The 10458-nt window shown below is 44.1% G+C and overlaps 1 long non-coding RNA gene across 2 annotated transcripts in view; it reads left to right on the top strand.

Moving 5' to 3' along the window:
* Positions 1-5563: 5563 nt before the first annotated feature.
* LOC103347854 (uncharacterized) overlaps positions 5564-10458 on the top strand; it is a 70091-nt gene continuing 65196 nt past the window's right edge. The window contains exon 1 of one of the 2 annotated variants that reach the window (XR_016235217.1): positions 5564-5745. This is a non-coding gene — a long non-coding RNA (uncharacterized LOC103347854). The remainder of the gene's footprint in view (positions 5746-10458) is intronic. The other variant, XR_016235216.1, reaches the window with a different exon arrangement.

Raw genomic sequence — 10458 nt, 5'->3', positions numbered from 1 at the left:
CTATTTAGGACATCCGCCATTCTATGAGTCTGCTGAGTATCTCACTTCCCATGTTGGATCACTCTCCCCTTTATTTATTCTATCGGTTGGTGTTAGCAGATACTAGACTTGTTTATGTGCTCCCTTTGACTCTTAGTCCTTTCATTATGATCAATTGTGAACTGAAATTGATCACTTGGAGTAGTGAGATGGCATTGGCACATGCCACCTTGATGGGCTTGAATTGGAATCCCCTGGTATGTTTCCAACTCTACCAATTGGGGCAAGTCAGCCCGAGCATGCCCCAAATTATACATCTCTTCCCTCTCTTATTCCCACTCTTATGTTTACTTAATGTACACTAAACTGATCTTCTGTAAAAAAAAAAAAAAAAAAGAAAGAAAGAAATTATCAATTCCCAACTTGACTCTCACTGGGATTAAACATGACAATAGGTCTGATCTGATTTCATCATCATTTAAAAAAATCATCTATTATTTTTCACTTTATGTTTCTGTGTGGGAGCAAACTGTTGAAATACTTACTTAAGGTATACTAAGCTGATCTTCTGTATATTAAGATAATCGAAAATGAATCTTGATGTGAATGGAAGGGGAGAGGGAGTGGGAAAGGGGAGGGTTGTGGGTGGGAGGGTCGGTATGGGGGGGGAAGCCATTGTAACACATGAGTCGTACTTTGGAAATTTATATTCATTAAATAAAAGATAAAAAAAAAGTGTAATCCTTTGACAATTGCTCAGAATAGGAAAAGATGCACTTTCTATTTTGAAATTGATGCCCTGGGTTTCTTCAGGTGACAAGCAAGCGCTATTAGAGCTGCACTGCTCAATTAACTTCTGCTGTAATGTGCTGACTCACTGTATTCAGATCTGCTCATTCTTGACCTTTTCTCTTTGCATACTTGTCTATAATCAGATTTGTTGCCTTTGTACCTCGCCTCAAATTTATACTTGCCCTGAGCTGTCCCAAATCTTAGAGAAAATTATATTTAAAACCCAAAATCTTAGAGAAAATTATATTTAAAATCTAACTCATGTATTTTTTCTGATAAACTGTAAGAAACAAATATGAAGCAATGAAAATAAATAACTGGCAATATAGGCAGTGCATAAGGTACAGGAGTGATGGAAAATGAAGATGTCTCTGTATGGATGATCTTTCAGAGGCTTCCCAGATGGTGGCATCTACTGTACTTTTCTGCTGCTCTACAGAACTGCCTTGATTGTAAAAATGAAAACATCTTGGTAGAGCATTTTATCTTTTTCTTTCTCTTTATGCACTGCCTTTCTTGAATTTATAAAACCTACCTAACTTTTAGAACAGTGGTCTTCAACATGCTAACTGTTTTGTAGAGGAGGAGGAGGAGGAGGAGGGGGAGGGGGAGGGGGAGGGGGAGGGGGAGGGGGGAGGGGGAGGGGGAGGGGGAGGAGGAGAAACCCAGAGTCTCCCACAGGACTAGCAGAGGTCCCAGTACTTGGGTCACCATATGCTGCCTCCCAGGCACATTAGCAGGAACCTGAGTAAGAAGCAGAGGTGAAACTCAGTCCCATGCACTCTGACATGGGATGTGGGTGTCCCAAATAGCAACATAATCTGTTGTACGCAATGCTCATTGCACTCTAATATCTCAGTGAGTCCAAGAGTAATTCCAGTGAATAGTGAAAGCAATATTAGAACCAAAACTCTTTATACATTCCTCCATTTAAATTCACTTGTTGAACTCAAAGCAGTCACAGATATTGTGTTAAGTGATGAAAGTAGCATTAGGAATAACACATAGTTGATACTCTCAAAGAGTCCTTACCCAGGATTAGGGATGGATACACAAAAGCAGTGATGGTGTAGTTTGATGAGAGTTATGCCCTGCTCGGCATGGGGAACACAGGGAGGACCACTAGAGCTCTCTGGGCAGCTTCCAGGAGGAGCTGTTGATTGACTGTCAGCTAACTAAATTGAGAGCCATCCAGACACTGAACAGGAGGCAAGAACATTCTAACATGTGCAAATGTGTGAAGGCGGAGATAGGCATAGCAAAAGGTTCAGAGAAATTAAATATTTTTTAAAGATTTATTTTATTTATTTAAAAGACGGAGTTACAGAGAGAGGGCTTTAGATTGTCCCAGCTCCGGCCGTTGTGGCCATCTGGGGAGTGAACCAGCAGAAAGAAGACCTCTCTCTCTCTCCTCTCTCTCTTTCTGCCTCTCCTCTCTCTGTGTAACTGTGACTTTAAAATAAATAAATAAATCTTTTTTTTAAAAATAAAAGAAAATGGCAGGGTCAACACAATTCAGGAAAGAACAGGAACCCACTGTGGTTGCTGGGATCATGTGGTGAGAACTCATCGTGATTTTGATTGGAAATAACTCAGTTCATCTGTCTTCTACCTTCATGTCTCTTTACTCAGTGGTCAACTCCCTGAGAGAGAAAATCTGATTGCTCTGCTGTGAGTCATGTTGTTACACCTTGGAGAAGGCCAGCAGGGCAGCATGACTTACGGTTCTAATAGATCCACACAGAATAGGAAGGTGGTTTTCCAACGGAAGAGTGGGATGCTACTAACTAAAATGCAGGGGAGAAATGGTGGGCAGTTAAGAACAATAGTTCTCACGGCCTCTTTCAGTTGAAAACAAAGTGATCACACCCCTTGCTAATGTAATTTTATATTATTTTATGACATTATTATAAATATTTTTAAATCTTTAAGTATTTGGTGATTATTCATAAATAAACCACCACTTTTTGAAGGTTGTTGAATGTGACAGGATCGAAAACCAATGACTAGCTTGTGTTTCTTTGTTTAAGGCAACATGACCAATTCCGTCTTATGGTTTCCGTTGTCCTGTCCAGCGGTCCTACCAATTGGTAGCTGGGAATGGAAATGTAATTTTCACGTGTGTCCCTCTTCATAATCTCCAAAACAATCTTACAAATCAAATGCAAACAAAACTAAAAGAGAACAAAAACTTTATTTAAAAATCACTGTGACAGATGATGTTGTTTGCATAAATTGAATCATTGCTCAAAATATAAATATGAAACCAACTGCTACAAGACAGCTTCTTTCAAGCTTGGCATGCTTACGCTACCATATGCTCAGACACCGCAAAGTGTCCTCTGCTTTTCTTCACTGCAACAGCTCCATAACCGTTCTTTTGAGAGTGCTCAGTGCTCTCCACCTAACCTTCATTCATCGTGAGAATAGGATTCGTACACTGAGTCTACATCTGTGCTTTTGTCATTAGCCTCAACCATTAAAGTGAACTGTAGAATCTCAATGTGATAGGAAAGACAAATGCGACAGGTGATGAAGAGACAAAGTGACAGTCAGGTATAAGGCAGATATCCAGAATGTGCTCACGTATGAAAGCTTAGACTCTTACAAAAACGAGCATATCAAATCTGAAAAATTTTCTTGAGTAGAACTCGCATAGTATAAGTGCGCAACACTGCTGCGGGTCATGCGGTTGTGATGCAGGGAAGGATGGAGGCAGAGGACGATGATCGCCTCGGGCAGCACATGTGTTGCAGCTCGGCTCAGCTCTCTTTGCTCTCTCTGACGTAGGTCGGCTTCAGCAGGTGTTACTGAATGCAAACACCACTCACCAAGCTTCCTTTTTCTCTTACAGAGTTTTTTTTTTTATCAGGTGAAGAAGAATGAGACATGTCATCTCTTTTATACAATAATTTACTCTTTAGTATTTGTCGATCCAGTGCAGGGAACTATTGCTTTTCCAAATTAAAGAAATAGAGTGATTCCTTTGTAGCAGAAGGTGGTTATATGACATTCACCTGCAGTAGATCTTTTTTCACACGTGGATAGTTCTCAAACAAGTGTTGTTAATAAAAATTATTTTAAATTTGAACTTTGTATAAAGTAGCATCTTGATTGGAGGTAATTGAATACCCAGCTACCCATTAAGAAATATACTGTCTCGTTTTCAGGGTTGTTGATTGGAGAAGAAGAAAACATAATGGCTAATTTTAAATAGTACATTAATTCTAGGTGTCTGTTGATCTTGCCAGAAGTGCCAACAGTTGGTGGTGGTGGTATGGGGTAGGTTCCCCCTAATCTCCCCACTGTGAATGGACTTAGAGTCTAAATAAAAATAGTGCATTTACTATGAAATTGTAGTTTCAAGACAAGTCCCCAAGTTATATCCAGCCATACTGCTGTATTTCCACACAGAAATTCTGGAACTGCTGTGAACATTAACTCCTACTCATGTAGGAAGGGAGATAGCTGAGAGGGAGAGGCGCTGAGAATTCCCTACACCTGCCCCAGCTTTGCCTGCCCTGCAGTCCCTTGGGTACCACTCAAATCCAATGCTTTTCCTAGCAGACTGCAGCTGCTGGGGCTTCCCTGCCTCAGAACTGGCCCCGCTAGAACTATCCAACACAGCTGCCGTCTGTGTCTCCCGGGTGACCTTTAGTCATTATAATGCCATTATAATAAAATTACCCCAGCTGACAGCACCACTCTCCTTACTCATCGGATGCATGGCAGTTGCATTTCCAAGAAAGGACAAAGACATGGGCAGTACTCAAAGCCTGCTCTCAAGCTCGACCCTCTGTGAACATTCCATCAGGCCTCGGCCCTAGACACCACCCCCATGCCTCCGGAACATATGGAAGAATGGCCCAGAACCTTCTGAAATGCAGCTCATTCTCTTCTGAGCTTCCCACATTCATTTCTGAGTGTGTATTCTTGCTCTAAATAAATCTTGCTTCTCTGCTTTCTCGCCTTAGATTTCTTCCTTAATTGAGAGTTGAACCTGGGTCAAACCTAGCCACGGCTACCCAAAAACATCTCATAGAACCACAAGAAAAGCTGGTTGGAAGGGTTTGAGGCAGGGAAGACCCAGAGAACTAACACATACTTCAAGGTGCTGTGAACTTTGCCCTTTTAGAGTATTGACTTATTTCTACTCTATTTGAAAATGTCTAGTATTGATAAAAGGAATAAAAAGGGAAGAGAATTTGAGATAGAGATGAGATATAATCTCTGCAGTGTAAACAAAATAAACCCAAATAAATTTATTTAGAAGCACCTTAGAAAATATAGGACATTTAGGAAAGCACTTTAATGAAAAGGCAGAAAATTACAAGTTTACAAGTTGTCTCTCACATGGACAGGAATTTATACTTCCTGTACTCAGAGCTAATAATCCCAATTTGCCAAAGGTCAGTTTTCAGCATAGAAAAACCACATTCATTTAATGATTTTTTTCTCATTCAGCTAGATTAAACATTTACTGAATACAAACTGGATGGATTTGCACAAGGTATTGTCAGGGAGAAAAATGGTGAATAAAACATAAAGGTTGCAGATAAGGCAGGTGCACACATCTTCATGACATTACTGTAATGCACCTCCTGTCTGAGAACTACTGTAGCATAGGAATGAAGAATTGCCTGTGGGAGGTAAGATGGGGAGATGAGTACTGCATTTCCAGGTACTGGAAATACAGACTGAGAAACGGAGTCCAAGACTTTGCTCTCATGAGGCTTACTGTTTCGTGGAAGGTACAGAATTAGACAAGTAATGCAAATAATCAATTACACCTGCGATGAGCACAGGATACGAGAAACACAGGTTTTAGGGGAGTTTGGAATCGAGGTCCTCAGCTGTTCCTGATTTCACAACAGGCTTTCCTGGGGAGGAGGAGGAAGGTGAGCAGAGATGTGGACGAGCCAAGGGGACTGGCACGATTGGTTTATGGCACAGCTGAGGAGGCTGGCACACAAGGTAGTGGATGGGTTCAGTGGACATGGCAAGGGAAGGAGGGATTTGCAAGACTGCTGCAGGGCCAGTCTAATTGGAGCTATGGTACACAACTTGAAGAGGAGCAGTGAGGAGTGTGGAAGATGGGGAAGAGGAGCAGTGGGGGAGTGTGGAGAAGCTGAGGACGAGCAGTGGGGAGTGGGGGAGGTGAGGAGGAGCAGTCGAGAGTGGGGAGGAGGTGAGGAGGAGCAGTGGGGAGTGGGGGGAGGTGAGGATGAGCAGTGGGGAATGGGGGGAGGTGAGGAGGAGCAGTCTGGAGTGGGGGGAGGTGAGGAGGAGCAGTGGGGAGTGGGGGGAGGTGAGGAGGAGCAGTGGGGAGTGGGAGGAGGTGAGGAGGAGCAGTGGGGAGGAGGTGAGGAGGAGCAGTGGGGAGTGGGGGGAGGTGAGGATGAGCAGTGGGGAGTGGGGGGAGGTGAGGAGGAGCAGAGGGGAGTGGGGAGGAGGTGAGGAGGAGCAGTGGGGGATGGGGGGAAGGTGAGGAGGAGCAGTGGGGAGTGGGGAGGAGGTGAGGAGGAGCAGTGGGGAGTGGGAGGAGGTGAGGAGGAGCAGTCTGGAGTGGAGGGGAGGTGAGGAGGAGCAGTGGGGAGTGGGGGAAGGTGAGGAGGAAAAGTGGGGAGTGGGGAGGAGGTGAGGAGGAGCAGTGGGGAGTGGGGGAAGGTGAGGAGGAGCAGTGGGGAGTGGGGAGGAGGTAAGGAGGAGCAGTGGGGAGGAGGTGAGGAGGAGCAGTCTGGAGTGGGGGGAGGGGAGGAGGAGCAGTGGGGAGGAGGTGAGGAGGAGGAGTGGGGGCAGGCGAGGAGGAGCAGTGGGGAGTGGGGGTGAAGGTGAGGAGGAGCAGTGAGGGATTGGGGAGGAGGTGAGGAGGAGCAGTGGGGAGTGGGAGGAGGTGAGGAGGAGCAGTGGGGAGTGGGAGGAGGTGAGGAGGAGCAGTGGGGAGTGGGAGGAGGTGAGGAGGAGCAGTGGGGAGTGGGAGGTGGTGAGGAGGAGCAGTGGGGAGTGGGGGGAGGTGAGGAGGAGCAGTGGGGAGTGGGAGGAGGTGAGGAAGAGCAGTGGGGAGTGGGAGGAGGTGAGGAAGAGCAGTGGGGAGTGGGAGGAGGTGAGGGGGAGCAGTGGGGAGTGGGAGGAGGTGAGGAGGAGCAGTGGGGAGTGGGAGGAGGTGAGGAGGAGCAGTGGGGAGGAGGTGAGGAGGAGCAGTGGGGAGTGGGAGGAGGTGAGGAGGAGCAGTGGGGAGTGGGAGAAGTTGAGGTCAGATCACAGTGTGGTCTTGATTCTTGCCTTAATAAGTATCAAAGTGCTTGGACCTTATCTCGAGTATTTTTTGGGAACTGTTGAATCTGAGCAGACGGTGTAAGCAGAAGCTAGACAAAGAAAGACAACTCTCTTGGGTATGTGCTTGATGCATTTGCACAGGGAGGAATCGGAGTTAGGTAAGTTGCACTGGACGCTGTCCGTGGAGCTGAGAGCAGTCTGATTTTGAGCAGCTCCTGTGTTCGTGGAAGCAGGACTAGAGTCAGAAGTAAGAGCAAAGGAGGTGGCAACGCTGACCGGGAGGCTTTGGATGTGGTGGCTGTTTGGTGCCTGTGTCAGGATTGGAGAACACTAGAGAAAGAGCAAGCTTTTGGTCGACACATGAACTTCAGCTGCTAACCACTTACTTTTAGAGAACAGGGACACTGCATCGATAGAATGAACCCATTTGTGTGACAGATTAAATTTAATACAAATCAACAAACAAATGGAGTTTTTCTTTTAAATGTGCTTGTTTGAGTGGATTATAAATTATCTTCATGTAGAAACTGTATTAAATTTTAAAACTTTTCCCTTATGTTTTTCTCATTTCTCAATACTGTTAGCATTCTAAGGCTGTTGGAGAGGTAGGGAAAAATACTTAGAAAAGGCTGCTTATTTTGTGCTTCTTGCCACATAGCCTGCAGCCTCCCGGCTGCCTTCTGGGGAGCCCTGGCAGCCGGTTGGACCCTATGAGTCGTGGGCCGGGCCAAACCAGGTAACTCAGCATATCCCTTAACGAGGCATCTTCAGAAATTTGCAGATGCTTCTTTATTGTCTTTCCAGAAACTTGATTTGCAACCCCAGCCAATCTCTAAGTGATTATTTAATTCATTTTTAAAGGAAGAAAGGGTGGAGCAATCCCACTCTTCGCTAGGGTAAGCAGCCAGGTTGAACCAATTCCAATCCCTTCCGACTTCCAGGACTCACACAGCATGTCTGGCAAGTCCACAGTTGCTTTTTATTTGCTTGTTCTTGGAAATCTTGTTCTGCTTACCCAGCTCTGGGAATGGAGTCAACATGTTCACCCACTCGGAATTCGCATTTCATCTCTACTTGTGGAAATGGCTTGGTGGATGGGAACATTTTTGCTGGCTGGAGTTCGAGCCATAATGTTGCAACTATCCTAGAAAACACACTTGATTGTGATCTTTTGGTGCTAGGGAAAGTAAATGATTGGAAGCAGGGGGTAGATTGGTGTGTTCTCACTTGCAAGACCTCTGTCTGTCCCCCAGAAGAGCAAATGACTCTAGATACGGTGGGAGTAGCTTTGGGAGTGGGGCGTTGACTTAAACAGAGCTGCCTTTGCAGCTACTTAGATTCCAAGGACATCATCCTTTCAGAGAAAAAGCACAACTGCTTGCTACCATGACTTGAAGCTCAGTGCTCAGTTTTACACTCCAGTAGACCTGCTTTTAAATTGAGGTGTCCACCCTCTGATGCACTGGCACCAGCAGCGTAAAGGCAGCCAACTAAATAAGACCAAGTCTGTGTTACTGTCTCTGCTGTTTATCTGGAGACGGCACGGATGGAATCACGCATATTGGTGGACACCAGGATGAGGTCAGCAGGACAACTTGTCTAATTGTTCCTGTGCATGAACTTAACCTGTGCCCTGCTCTCTCCTGCCAGACACCAAACCTCTTCTGTGAATTCAGTGTAACGATCATGCACCACTAGACTGAGGATGTCCCTCATGTGGTAGACTTGTGGTAGACATGGGGTTTTCCATTCATGCAAGTGCCTCAAACCCTTCTGATGACAAGCTGAAAAATGAAAGGGCTCAAAATAGGAAACTTCCAGGAGAATTTTTTAGACTGGAAAGCAGCTGAAAGATCATTTCTCAAGACATAGTAGTTTTAAGTAATCTTCAGGGAATGTGAGTTGGATTGGAATTTAGGAAAAAGTAACATGATGTATTAAGTCAGTAAGGGGTTCGGAGGCTGAGCACACACAAACTCTGTGCTTCTCCCAGCATCACAGTTGGCTTATTTTGCTCTCTACAATGCGACACAGAAAGGTGTGTATTATGTAAAAAACGGGTTTCTCAATTGGCACTGGCAGATCTTGATTGAAGAATATGCCCAATTCTGTTTGCTTTACCATGATGTGAGGCTCTGCTTCTTTGACAATGTCATGCTTTCCTATCTTATCAAAATATACTTTCTGTCTGATGTCCTATAATCTAAAACATACTAAAACATATAATCCAAAGTGGAAGACTGAAAAAAAATCTTAGATTTTACCTTTTGTTTCTGCCACAAACAACGTGGGAGGAACTGCACTGAGAAATGTGTTTGTGCCGAGTGTCCTATAATGACATGTTAGGCCGAGAGCATTTGGTGAGTGCTTCCTGTCTAATAAGAGATATCAAAAGAGGAAAAAATTCACCCGAAAAGCTGGCTGAAAATTTCTTATCTCTTTTTTAAAATGGCACCCTCCAGTTTAGTAGAATTCAAATAAAATTTTTATTTCTATGCATTTCCTTCTTTTCACAGGTGCCTCTTAGTCTTGGGACAGTTTTTGTACTGTGCAATTCAGAAAATCATGCAGCAAGGCTTCTTTATGAAGACAAATTGCTGCCATGGCTTGCCAGGCAATAGATTAAAAAGGAGTTTATATTTGAAAGATCATATAGCATATAAAGCCACAAGTGATTAACAGTTAAGCCTTCAAGATAAAATATCCATAGGTATTAACATGCTAATAAAAGTGAGAAATCATTCACTACTTGGAAAGTTGACTGTCTCTGTCTCTGTCTCTTTCTTGGAGTAAGGCTAATTCTAAAGGGTTGTAGTCTTCCTGCTGTGTGCACATAATTAGCAGTAATGGGAATTAGACGAGCACTCTTAGTGCAAGCTCATCCTTGTTTTAAGTTGTGCTTGTCAAGAGGGGCTCTAAAGTGAAATGTGCTGTTAATGCTTCAGTGCCTTACGGACATATGGCAGGCTTTTAGCAAAGTGGCACCCTGGGAGGGTATTTGCTTATTTTTCCTAAGTGGTGCTGAGACTCTCTCTCCCAGTGCCTACTGGAAGGTACTAAGAAAAACAAGTGACTGAATTTATGTCCTAACAGAGATTTCTCATTCATCATCAATTAGCATAGTATGAACCTTCTTAATTGAGGGTTAGTTCGTGCACTATCGATCCATAGGATTCCTGTGCTATGTAGGAAGAAGAGTGTGACTGAAACTTTTGTGACTTGTTCAGCTATGTTTCAGTGTTGTTTTGTTTAATGTTTATCATGTACTTTTGAGGCAAGAATTATACCCAGTTCTTAAATGAGGAAACAAAATGGTTTTGCAATAATAACACCAGTGAGTGACAGACTTGTCATTCAACCCCAGATCTGTGAAAATAACTCTGTTCACTCTGTGTGCTGCTCAGAGCTCTT

Source organism: Oryctolagus cuniculus, chromosome 6 (assembly GCF_051225735.1).
Source record: "Oryctolagus cuniculus isolate XC-2025 breed Fujian yellow rabbit chromosome 6, ASM5122573v1, whole genome shotgun sequence".
NCBI classification, from domain to species: domain Eukaryota; kingdom Metazoa; phylum Chordata; class Mammalia; order Lagomorpha; family Leporidae; genus Oryctolagus; species Oryctolagus cuniculus.
The sequence above is the reverse complement of the archived record's forward strand: the minus strand, read 5'-3'. Positions and strand labels throughout refer to the sequence as shown.